The sequence below is a fragment of the Pteropus alecto genome, unplaced genomic scaffold, assembly GCF_000325575.1.
Source record: "Pteropus alecto unplaced genomic scaffold, ASM32557v1 scaffold3, whole genome shotgun sequence".
In the NCBI taxonomy this organism is placed as follows: Eukaryota; Metazoa; Chordata; class Mammalia; order Chiroptera; family Pteropodidae; genus Pteropus; species Pteropus alecto.
The window spans coordinates 48,990,287-49,002,998 of NW_006442484.1; the positions used below are offsets into that span (position 1 = coordinate 48,990,287).

Sequence of the window (12,712 nt, forward strand, 5' to 3'; positions counted from 1 at the left end):
ATTTTGTTCATCACTAAAGTAGGTATAATAACATTTGTTCTTCAACAACCAGATTTTCAAATCTGTCAAAGCCATTTTCTTGCACAATCAGGTAATTCCAAAACAGCTGTATGGTCCGAGGAGGCCTGTGCAGGTGAAGTTTTATAAAAGTACATCTCTTATCATATTGAGCATTTTTGCTGAACTTGTACTTTAAATTGCTTAAAACAGACCCATGGGAAAAGGACTTTCATGTTCTCTTTATTTCTAAACATCATGAAAATACCTGGTTAAATGCAAGCTGGTTAAAAAATAATGATGTACTTTTCTGTAAACAGCAGTTTCTATCTTTGGTTAATCCCTTTGTCCTTTTGTATTTTTATCTTTATTTATTTATTTATTTACACACACCTACACACCCGGTCTTCTTAGGTGGTCTCCCATCCAAGTACTAACCAGGCCCAACCCTGCTTAGCTTCTGAGATCAGACAGGATCGGGCATGTTCTGGGTGGCATGGCAGTAGACTTATCTTTATTTTTATTAATGGCACAATCACTCTTTAAGTCATCTGTTTCCAAAACTTTCATCAACCTTACTTCCCTTTTCCTTACCTCTAATAAGTTTTAACCTCTAACAAGCTTTATAAATTTTATCTCCATAATGTTTCTTAAAATTAGTTCTCTTTCCTCTGAAATTTGATGGTACCTCATTAGTTCTTTTCTTATAATGATCACAGTCACCAATATAGAGCAGGTTCTTTGGCGTAGGCACTGAGTTACATGATTTACACATATTACTTTATTTGATCACCATAACGATTATGTAAAATATGCACTATTACTCTCATCCTATAGCAAAAAAGGAATTAAAACAAATTATTTAAGTAACTTGTCTAGTCAGACACAGTGTTGGATGATTTTAAAGCCCATACTTTTTTCGACATCATCCTGCCTCATCTTTTTCTATGTGGCACATTTTATCTCATAATGTACATGAGAGAGAGAGACAGAGAGAGACAGAGAGACAAAGAGAGACAGAGACAGAGAGAGGACAGAGACAGAGAGAGAGAGAGAAAGAGAGTTTTATGTGTATCTTATTTCCCTTTGAAGGCTATAAATACTTTAGAACAGGTCCATGTATGACTATTGCCATTGCTCTCCTTATCTCCCTTTATCCCTTATCTCTTAGGGCTATAGATTTATAAAGTGCACTGAAACATTTGGTAATAGTTTACAATCAAATGAAAGTCTTTGCTGGGTAACATCTGAGGCAAAATAAAGGCTTTTATCTTTACCAGGAATCCCTTTTGTAAGAATTAAGGAATGCGGATAGATTTGTGAGCCATTTTATTCTCTAAAAACATAAAAATCTGTGACCACACTGTATTCATCTCTTCAAACACATGAAATTCAAATACAAGTGCCTTGGCATTAAACATTTGAATTTGTATGCAAGATGTCATAGTTATGTAATTTTTCTGTCAGAGATGGTTGGATGTGTTCACTGGCTTTTCAAATTCCCTCATGTATAAGCAGATGTACTTGTAGGGTCAAATACACTATCTAATATATGGAAAACTTTATTAACTCACCTCGAACAGAAAAATTTCCTTCTCAGCTCTGGGCCGTACATAAGAGAATGAATATTGTATTAGCCAAATAGACATGTAAGACAACTTGCAATAAGTTTGCCTGTCATCATAATAGTTTTTTTCTTCATCATCCCAAGCTTATATTCTCAGGACTTATGTGGTGTCAGAAAAATGATGCGAATTACAAATCCAATGCTAGAATTACATAAAACATAATCACCACTGAAAGGGTTGCCTTGAGAGAAAAAGACACTAGATCTTTGCCTTCCTTTTTGTATTTGAAAAATCAATCTGACAATAGCTATTAAAATTGAAAAGAGCAAGAGCTTTAGAGTCATAAGTCCTGGGTTTGACTTTTGACTTTTCACTTATTGGCCATGATCAGGGGAAAATCACAACTGCTTAGGCCTCAGTCATTTTATCTGAAGAACTGTAATCTGCCTAGCTATTTTACTATTGGCAGACATGCTTTTGGCTACTATAATGATATATTAAACATCTTGTACATAAATCCTTATGTTCTGGTTGTTCTTCTTTCTTTTTAAGAAGATTTCCAGTTGTGAGACTACTGGATCCAATAGGCGGGGGTGGTTTTCTTGATCGAATGGAAACAAAGCCATCATAAAAAGAAAGCTAGAATTATTTGACTAAATAAGTGTATGATTAAATAAATCAATGATAAAGTTCACTGATAATTGGTAGATTTGGAAGAACTGTGAGGCAAAGGACAGAAAGAGAGCCAACTTAAAAATTGATGAGAAGTGGACAAATAAGCCAATAGAAAAAGGTGTGAAAGATTTGAAGAACCAACTCGTGAGAGGACAACTCCAAATGGCAAAAGACAAAACAAGACAAAAAAATGGTGCTCGAACTTAGTAATATGTAAATTATAATAAGGAAATATTAATATATACTCCAGACAAATGAAAAAACAAAACAGAACAACCTTAATTAACATCAGTTGCAAAGGTAGATTAGGGAAGGAGAGTCTTTAGGGGTATAGGTACTCTTATACATTATTAATAAAAATGTGAAAATGGTTATGGATTATTTGAAAAGAACCTGGTAACATCTGTTTAAATCTTCATTTTAACTTAAAATGAATTTGTAATTGCTACAATTGATCTGGATCTCAAAACCTGCTCTTTATGGGCTGATTCTTTCTGTCTAATGTTTTCTGATATTTCAAAATTATTAGTAATATTCAGACTATTTTGGCTCTCCCCTGGCACTCATACTGTGTTTGTAGTGATACTCTTCTATTTCTTGAATTCTGTCTATCCTTTAGTATCTATTTTAAGCCTTTTATTCCACAAGACACTTTCTCCTATTCTCAGACTTCACTAATCTCTTCTTTTGTAGAATTCATAAAGTACTATTTTTTTTTTTTGCTCTGTCACATTGCCAAGTTTTTTTCTGTCTAGTTTTTAAAAAAGAGCCCCCAGCTCAACCAAAAGCTCCTAGAGGTCAAGACTGATAAACTATTCACTGGAATTCTGGTTTTTAATACCCTTTTCCTAGGCATCACTCTTTAAGGGCCCCCAACGAAACCTGATCCAAGCCCGTACCCAAACCACATGATTCCATACCTGGCAATTTGGCTCAACTTGTAAAGCAAGTGAAGCAGCTCAGTTCAGCCTGGTTCAGGATGACAGCCTTTTCTAGTCTGCTATTGCTAAGTAGAACTCAAACTCTAAATTATCATAATATTTAATGAGACCCTAATGAAATATTTTTCTATATTTTCTTCCATCACTGGAACCTATGAATTTAAAAATATATTAAGTAAATTTTGTTTCTGAATTAATCTTTATTAAAATTTATACTGTGCAAAGTATGTTGAGAGGCAAGACCAGGGATGAAGGATATAATAAACATTAACCAGGTTTCTTATATACAGCCATATTTTTTCTTCCTTTTGTTTGTATCCAACAGATAAGAGTATAAGTTCCATAAGGGAAGGATAGTGTCTGCCTTGTTTTCTACCCTATCTTCTACTACTTCTGGGCATAGGACATACTGAATGACTATTTTAATGACTGTTATTGATTTTCCTTAGGAATAGAATATATACTTTTGTCTCGTGTTTCTTGAAGTGTGGTCCATAGATCAATTACTCAAGAACTGTCTTGGTGCTAGTTAAAAATATAGATTCCTGTGCTTGATCTTTGGAGATGGAAGACTCTAGAAATGGGCATTTTTATAAGTGCATTGGGTAATTGTGAGGCACACAAAAATTTGAGAGTGATATCAGTAATTCATGCTTCAGGCATACAGCATACATTTCTCTTTGATGCACTACTTGAAATCATTAAATATGATTTCTAGGCTGCATCTCTGTAATTACAGGTGGCCCTCATGATCAGATGAAGTTTGCATCACTCAGTCTGAAAGCATCTGAGTTCACTTCCTATGGACCTTGTGCCTTTTCTGCTACTTGGAGATTTTACTGGGCAAGCCATGTTGTTGAACATAAAATATGATTGTTTGGGAAATTGTTCCAAAGATTTTACAAGAAAAAAAATTTATTTAGTTCAGAAAATCAAAGAACGAGGGAAGGAAGGATATCTTAGATTCATTCTTTAAAAAAAACTTCAAGAATGAGGTACCAAGACGATATTCCATTGATGGAACTTTAAAGCATTAAGACACATTCGTTGAACATAAGGGTTTGGATTCATTAAAATTTGTGACTAAAAGTTGGCATGACCCACCACTTGTGACTTGAACTGTTTCCAACATTGTTTGGGTGATAGTCTTCTTTGAGACAGGAAAATAGTGCAGATAATCCCCAGATCTCTTTAGCCTCTTTGGTTTTCATGCAGTCCTTAAGCCAGGGCTCTGTTTCCCTGCCCCACACCCCCGCCCCAGATTTTAAAGGATTGGAACAAGGTCTGCTTCTGTAGGAAAAAATGAAAATAGTAGCATTGTTGCAAATCACATCATCTTTGGATTTGGTCAATGTTCTTCTTGTTTTCGATCTATAAGTCACACTTTCGATTTGGTGGGCAGCTATACAGGTAATATGTAACTAGAATGTCTTTTCTTATCCAATCAGGGACTATCAGTTTGGGGAACTTCAAATATCTATGGTATTTTTCTTACTTGAAACTAGACACCAGTGGGAAAAAAAGATTAGAGAAATTTCTTTACCATTTTTTAAATTGATACCTGTGTTCCTAACAAAAATAGCCTAAAGATAAATATGATAATGTCTTTAGTAGATTTAAGACGGGAGAAATGCACGTTATAAATATTAATGTTCGCGTTTCTTTTGACACAGCTGGCCTACCAACTTGAACTGCAGTTTCTAGCGCAATGTGAGTGGCTGCGGCCTTACTGTCTCTCTATGGCTCTGTTCCTAAAGGCACAGTGAGCATATGTGGAAATGGCCAGATTAAATACAAACACAAATGTTTGCTCTGGCTGTACCCAAGACTTGTTATAATAGTCTTTGAAAAATGAATTGTTTTGCCAAGTAAAGACTTAAAACTGTAAATTGATAGTTAATAATTCAGGCATGTTAGGGTATGTTTTTTTAAATCTTAGGTCTAAGACTCATCACATTTGATAATCAAGTGTGAGGTTTTTTTTTTGAAATAAACAAATTAAATTACAAATTTTGATGGTCTGAACATGCCAAGGGCCTCTGAAGGTCTGTGTGTGAGCTAAGGCTAGATTATTCACTTTCTATGTTGACAGTCATGCCTGGAATTATGGAAAATGGCATAAACTCAGCTCTGAGAAATGGAGCTAGGAGGACAAAACATTTTTATTTTTATTGCTTTTCAAGGATGTGCATCACTCTTGCCATCTTTATTGCAGTTGTCCCCAGCTGCATTTATTTTGTGTGCATCTTATGTGGTCTCACCCATACATGCAAGATTAAACATGAGTTTGTGTTCCTGTCTATTTGGAGTTAAATTGCAAACCATGTGATGGTCTTGTGGATTTGGGTTTGATAAGTAGAGTTTACAAATAGTGGAGAAAACTAATGAACAGAAAACTGGGATGAGCCCTTTAGAATCAGAAAAATGTTAACTTCTGTTTATGTCTTACTGAAGATTAGAGGTGATTTGTTTCAGAGGTGAATTTTAGCGATATTCAGGATATTTATAACATCTTTAAAGTAATTTGTGGTATGTTGGATTTGAATCACATTTGTATATGAAATATATATATATATATAATTATGTTATATATATATATGTATATAACATAATTACCAAATTTAAGGATTATGCTCTGTGAGTAGGAAACATGGTTAAAATGTATATATTTTTTTGTTTCTTAATATTTCTTTGTTCTTACAAAGGATCCAGTTCTAAAGTTTGTTACTCACTCAATTCAGCTGACTTGTCCTCCAAATAGAAAACATTTACTATTAAAAAAACAGAAAGGACAATTGTACAGAAAGAGTCCATTAGAAATAGAGGATTTATAAAAAAGTTCAGAAACATCATTTGTAGTTATATTCAGAAGTTACATTAAAACAATGTTTTTCTGTTAAATATAATATTTGGGCATAGTAATGCATAAAACTTTGAAAAGACAGAGAACGTATAAAGTAGCAAATTTAGAAAAAGAAATAATCTGTAATCTCACCATCCAGCATGGTTAACGTGTTGATGTATTTTCTTCCCCATTCTTTTCTTGTGTGTGTGTGTGTGTGTGTGTGTATGTTATGCTATGATACCTATATTTGCTTATTCTGTTCAAAGCTAAAAATGTATCTGATATATACTACAAATAGAAATCTTTCAAATAGGGATGTTAATCGACTTCCATAACTAAAATCTTTTTCCACTCCCCAAGAATCAGTAGCATGCCTGTCAAAGCTGCACTCTGATTCTACAATTTCCTCTCACAGCAGTCCTCTCGCCAGACTAAAGGATGTTCAGTTCCCAGAAAACATCCTGTCTTAATTCTAGACCTATGCACATTCTATTCCTCTGCCTGGAACACTCTTCTCCCCACCCCGACCCAAACTTTCATTTAACCAATTTCTATTCATCCTTTTCTATTGAGGCTCTTCCTGACCCCCTGCCCTGGATTAGAGGACCCTATTGTTGGCTCCCACAGGACTTCATATTACTCACTCTTAAGATATAGTACACTAGATTGTAGCTGCCTGCGTGTCTGTATTTACCACTAGATAGGAGGCTCTATGAAAGCAGAGAGAGCATCTTTTTGCTTTCTATTGCATATCCAGCACCAAGCTGGCACATAGAGAGTGCTCAATAAATATATATTGAATTAATAAACCAAACTCTATATATCACTCATATCTTGTGGGAGCTGACTTTCCCACTCCAGGATAATCTACAGAGGACTTTTCTGTGTGAGATTTATGTCCCTCAAATCTATGATCTGCATATGAGAAATCTGTTAATAAAATCATTCTCTGTCTTTATTTTAGAAACCTTTAATTGTTAAATATATTTATGTCAGTGCAGCACTTTTATTTGAATTTCACTTGAAGATACTAAAAACATTATGAATGGAAACTGTTGAGATGTCATTTTATTTCATATTTTAAATTAAAAATTAAAAAAAATTTGGAAGCCTCAGGAATTATTTTATGTTTTCTTAGCTTTCTGAAACTTTGAGGAGATAGTTTACCTTTATATTTCCAATGTCTAGCATATATTGAGGTCTCGATCAATGTTTTCACACAAAAGGATGAGGATAACTCTCTTTGATTTATTTGTAAAGAATATTTTGTGACTAACATTTATTAGATGCTTGTTAAATATAAAGTCTCTCACTTAACTCCTGTCAATGGGGGAAATCTTTGGTGTGCGTAATTGAAAACTGGGGCAGTTGTGTCTGATAAGATGGATGGGAACACACACTGCTTGTCAGCTTCTCTCAGGGTCCTGGTGTCTGTTGACCTGGATGGATGATTGGATTTGACTACTTTGAGTGGGTCATATGTGTAACACATTGTAAGTTTGCCTTTAGTTTTCATTTTCTGCTTGGTTTCAAGTTGTATTGCAGGGGAAAATGTAAACTAATGAAGAAGAGGCTAGTGAAGATTAGAAGAACAGTAAGGCAAAGAGTAAGTTTGAAATATTAGGTTTGATTTCACTGTTAAAATTAGTGGATGTCTAGGAGAGCATCATAAGCAAATTAATCTATGGGTTTTTAAACATATGGGGTTATATGGAATTTAGACAGAATAAAACTTTGGAAAAAAACAATTACTGCCTAGTATAGTGAAGGAGTCTGAAAGTACTTCTTTTCTATTTAAAAACAGGGGCCTTTGAAATTAAAATTTAGGGAGGCATGCTAGATAGTCTCCAAAAAGGACCACCAATGTATTCCTTTCCTCTACGTGGATTTTGCTCTACCAATCAAGAGGTAGAGTCCATCCCTTCCTGTTGAATTTTAGCTGGCCTTATGACTTGCTTTGCCCAATAGAATTCAGCTCAAATGATGCTATGCTAATTCCTGGCCTAGCCTTCAAGAGAACTGCCAGCTTCTAATTTATTCCTCTTGGAACCAGCTGCTATGCAAAAGTCTGACTATCCTGAGACTGCTGTGCTTTGAGGAAGTCCAAGCTAGCCATGAGGAGTGGCCACATGGAAGAGCACCAAAGTGCCAGACATGTTAATAAAGCTTTCTTAGACCTTCCAGTCAAGCTCAGTCTTTAGCTGAATACAGTTGAGTGAGTGACCCCAGGCAATGAAGCAGAGGAGCTTCCCAGCTGAATCTGGTCAACTGAGAGACTTGTGAAAAATAGTGAAGTATTGTTTTAAATGGCTAAGTTTTGGATGGATTATTTTGTAGTAATGGATAATGAAACAGGTGACTCATTGCTTCTAATATTGACTTTAGTATAATTGTAATTATACAATTACAGAGTAGAACTTAAATGTTCACATATACACACAGATAAATATATGAGGTGATAGATGGGTTAATTATCTAGACGGAAGCAATCCTTTCACAATGTATACATATATCAAATCATCATGATGTATACTTTAAATATCTTACAATTCTATATGTCATTTGTACCTCAATACAACTGGAAAAAAAATTGAAAAAAAGTTCTATGAATATAATGTATATGTATAAGAATATATGTCTAAGTATTTGTGTGTATATATTTATGTGTTAATTTATACACATAAACATTGATTTAATGTATGTAGTTTGGCTTTTAGCATAAGTTATGATTGATGGATTATAAAAGTGATCAATATCTATAAATTTTCTAGGTTATATATTTCTTTTGACTTTTGTTACACCTAAAATCTGCTTCTAATTTAAATTTATTTATAACCTTTCTCTAATTTGAATTAAATAGATAAATGAATTTTCAGCAAATTCCACCAAGAAATGCAAAATAATTCAACTAGATGCCAATTTCAGGCCAGAAATTACCATTCATTATTAGAAGTAGGAAATGTAAAAATACCTGGTTGAGACAAAAAAAAATGTTCTCTGTATTTTGAGGTTCAAATAAAATGTGAGCTTAGATGAACATCAGTGGAGGAAAAAGGAAAGAATAAAGTTTAAGAGATGCAGCTAAAGCTTCCAACCTTCTAAACCTTTTCATCAAGTGATGACTAGCTTCAAAGATCAGTAAAGCATTCTCATTACTCCACCAAGCTCATGTACCCCAAATCAAATTCAGAAATGAAAATCGAATAACGACACTTTGTCCATTAATTCTTTTAGCTCCAAGCCCAGACATAGCAGGGACCTTTGAGGATTTCTAAGGGAAACCCAAGGTTATTGCTTGCTAGCATCTGAGTCTCTGGTGAAGATTCAGTGAGAAAACAGATGTTACACCAGAGCTTTGCTTCTATGAAGAATAACAGATGAGTAGACAGAGGCTTTCAATCTGAGAGCAAAATGCAGGGTGATCAGAATCCCAATCACTTGGTAGAAGATAATAAAATAGAGCACTGGAAAGATGAATTAAGATGACACCCTGTGTTTTATCAATAAAAATAATGGCAAGAGATATATTTCTTACAATTATTTAACCAAGAGAAAGCTCCTGAGAATGATACATTTTGCTTATAAAGCAGTGTGAAGTGGGATAGATCACACTGTCAATTTAATGGCTCAGTTTGCTGCATTTATATTAGCAGCAAGATTATACTTTGTATTCGTTCAAAATGAATGAAAACATAGGAAACTGATTCTGACTATTAATCCATTGCTTCTGGAAATCTTTTGTCATCCTATGTTCTCCTTATTCTTTAGGATGGAGCAGGTGAGGAAATTGTACAGATCTCTCTGTATTCGGGAAACTGTAATGTTATGCCCTATTCACTGGCTTAAACATGGAAGGTGTTTTCCTCTAGAAATTAAAAAAAAACATGATTTCCATTTTGAATGAAGGATGTGACATCTACTAGGTAATAATATTATAACTCAGTTTAGGGTAATGAGAATGACAGTTCAGTATGATATATTCTGTGAAAGAAAGTTTTTAAAATTATCTATTCCCTTATAAGTGATATCATGTGTTTAATGCATTTACCATAGTGAATTCATCAATATAGTCATGTGCCCCATTACGATGTTTCGGTCAATGTCAGACCACATATACGATGGTGGTCCCATGAGATAATAATGGAAAATTCCTATCTCCTAGTGACGTCATAGCCCTGGTAACATCGTAGTGTGACGCATTACATGTTTGTGATGGTGGTGGTGAAAACAAGCCTATTGCACTGCTGGTTTTATAAAAGTATATCGCATACAATTATGTACTCTGCATAATACTTGATAATGATAATAAACAATTATGTTATTGGTTTATATATTTATTATCTTATACTTTTAATTGTTACTTTAGAGTGTATGTACTCTTTCTACTTTAAAAATAAGTTAACTGTAAAACAGTGTTCCATATTATGCCAGCAGCAGTCTCATACATCTTAACTTTATCATTTTCTCTTATGCTTGATTTAATCTTGTTTTATAAAATTTTGTGTAGCCTACATATACAGTATTTATGAAGTCTACAGTAGTGGACAGTAATGTCTTAGGTCTTCACATTTATTCACTCCAGTGAATCACCCAGAGCAACTTGCAGTCCTGCAAGCTCTACTCAGAGGAAGTGCCCAAACTGGTGTACCATGTTTTACTTTCTATATTGTATTTTTACTGTACCTTTTCTGTGTTTAGATACACAAATACCATTGTGTTATAGTTGCCTACAGCATTCTGTACAGTAACATGTTGTACAAGTTTGTGGCCTAGGAACAATAAACTGTACCATATAGCCTAGGTGTGTAGTAGGGTATACCATCTATGTTTTTGTAAGTGCACTCCATGATGTTTGCATAACAATAAAATCACCTAATGACAGAACCCTCACAACATACCCCATTGGAAGTGGTGCATTACTGTCATCAGTGGGCAAATGTACTGCTTCGAGTGTCAGATCTGCAAAAGTATGTTTGCCTCATAGAAAATCCAATTGGGATTTTCTCCTTTCTCTAGATATAAACTCCCTCATAAACAACCATAAAACAATATTTAAGAGTAAACATGAACAGTTCTCTCTTTTTTATAGTAATTTTCATTGATAATTATACTGATCATTACTATGAAAAGCGTGTCAACTGTGTTACTATGTAGCATGTCTCAATCGAGAACACTGGGGCACCCCATTGGGATTAAGAGCCTTATTGTCTGGGTTCACATCCCAGCTCTGCAGCTCACTGACAGGGCGACATAGGCACATTACTTAACTCTCTGTGCCTAATTTCCTCATCTTTAAAATGAGGATAATAATTGTGTTTACTATATAAATTTAAAAATGAGGATTAAATAAACTAATGTATGTAAACTAGAGACTGACATTGATCAATATTAGTTATTATTTTAATACTATATATTCTAAGTATTGAACAGGATGAGGATGCAGAAATACACTTCCTTGGGGGAATGATTTTTTAAAAAAATAAGTCACTTTTTCTTATTTAAAATGAAGGATAATTTTTATTTTTTATACCTTTGTAAAGACTTCATGATCTATTATTGGAACTACTCCATTATTATCAGGAAATGCTTCAGGGTAGTTATCCCAATCTGACTTGATTCTTAGAAACATGTATCTATTCGATCACCTTCTTTTCTACCAGTCAAAAGCATTGGTGATGTTCTACATAAACTTACTACACAAATAATTTTATTTCCCCTGCTTTCTTTATAAAATGACTTTCAAAACCATCAGCCTCTGACTTAAACATTGGTCAAATTCTTGATTTTCATTTTACTATGAAAAGTAAAAGTATAAAATGTTTTCTCAATCAAACAAGAAATGTAACTTTAAACAAGATGAAATGGAAATCTAATGATATCGCTACACTGTTGAAACCCCTTCAGTGAAATCCATTGCCCTGAGTTCAAACTCCTTGCAGGGTTTATAGGTATGGCCTATGCCCTCTTTTGCTTCCCTCCCCATCTTCTCATTCTCTCCCATGAAAGCACACACCCAACACACTTCAACCATTACAGGCTTCCTTTAGCTCCTCTGTTGATCATGTATTTTCTTTCTCTCTAAGGTACCATCTTTCTTTTCTCTAAGGTGCCATCTTTGACCTCTAAATTCTAGGGCACATACTTCTCCCCTGTGCTCTCATAACAGCTTCTATTATGTCAGCTATCACACTTTTTATAATTTCTTATTTACTTATGTGTACCCCAATTGAAGCAAAACATGCTAGTGGTAAGGATCATGTTTCGCTCATCCACCATTTCATCTCCATCACCTAACAAGGTACATGTCACACAGTAAGCGTTCAAAATTATTCTGAGTGACCAATCGAATAAATGAGCTCTTAGGTTTTCATTTTCACTGCCAAATAAAAAAAATTCAGAAAGGTTATATTCATATTTAAATAGCATTTCTTATACTTTGAAAAACATAAGAAAAGGGAAAAACTTAATTTAAAGGAGTTAAGGGGCTTGCTCTCAGCTAGCTATAGAGTGAGAAGGGAAATCCCCTAATCACTGAAGTAAATTTCACTTAGGAAGCATAATTTTTTGGGGGGTCCTATTAGAGGAAATAAAATATACCTACCTAACAAAATGAGTAGTGAACTTTGTAAGTATTCAAAATGAAAAATTGCCTTGAAACTAATGATATAGTAAAGATTTAATGTAAA

General features: G+C 34.2%; 1 pseudogene; it reads right to left on the minus strand.

Annotated features, from left to right (window-relative positions):
* Positions 1–387: 387 nt before the first annotated feature.
* LOC112470685 lies at positions 388–505 on the minus strand (annotated as a pseudogene).
* Between the last annotated feature and the right edge of the window lie 12,207 nt (positions 506–12,712).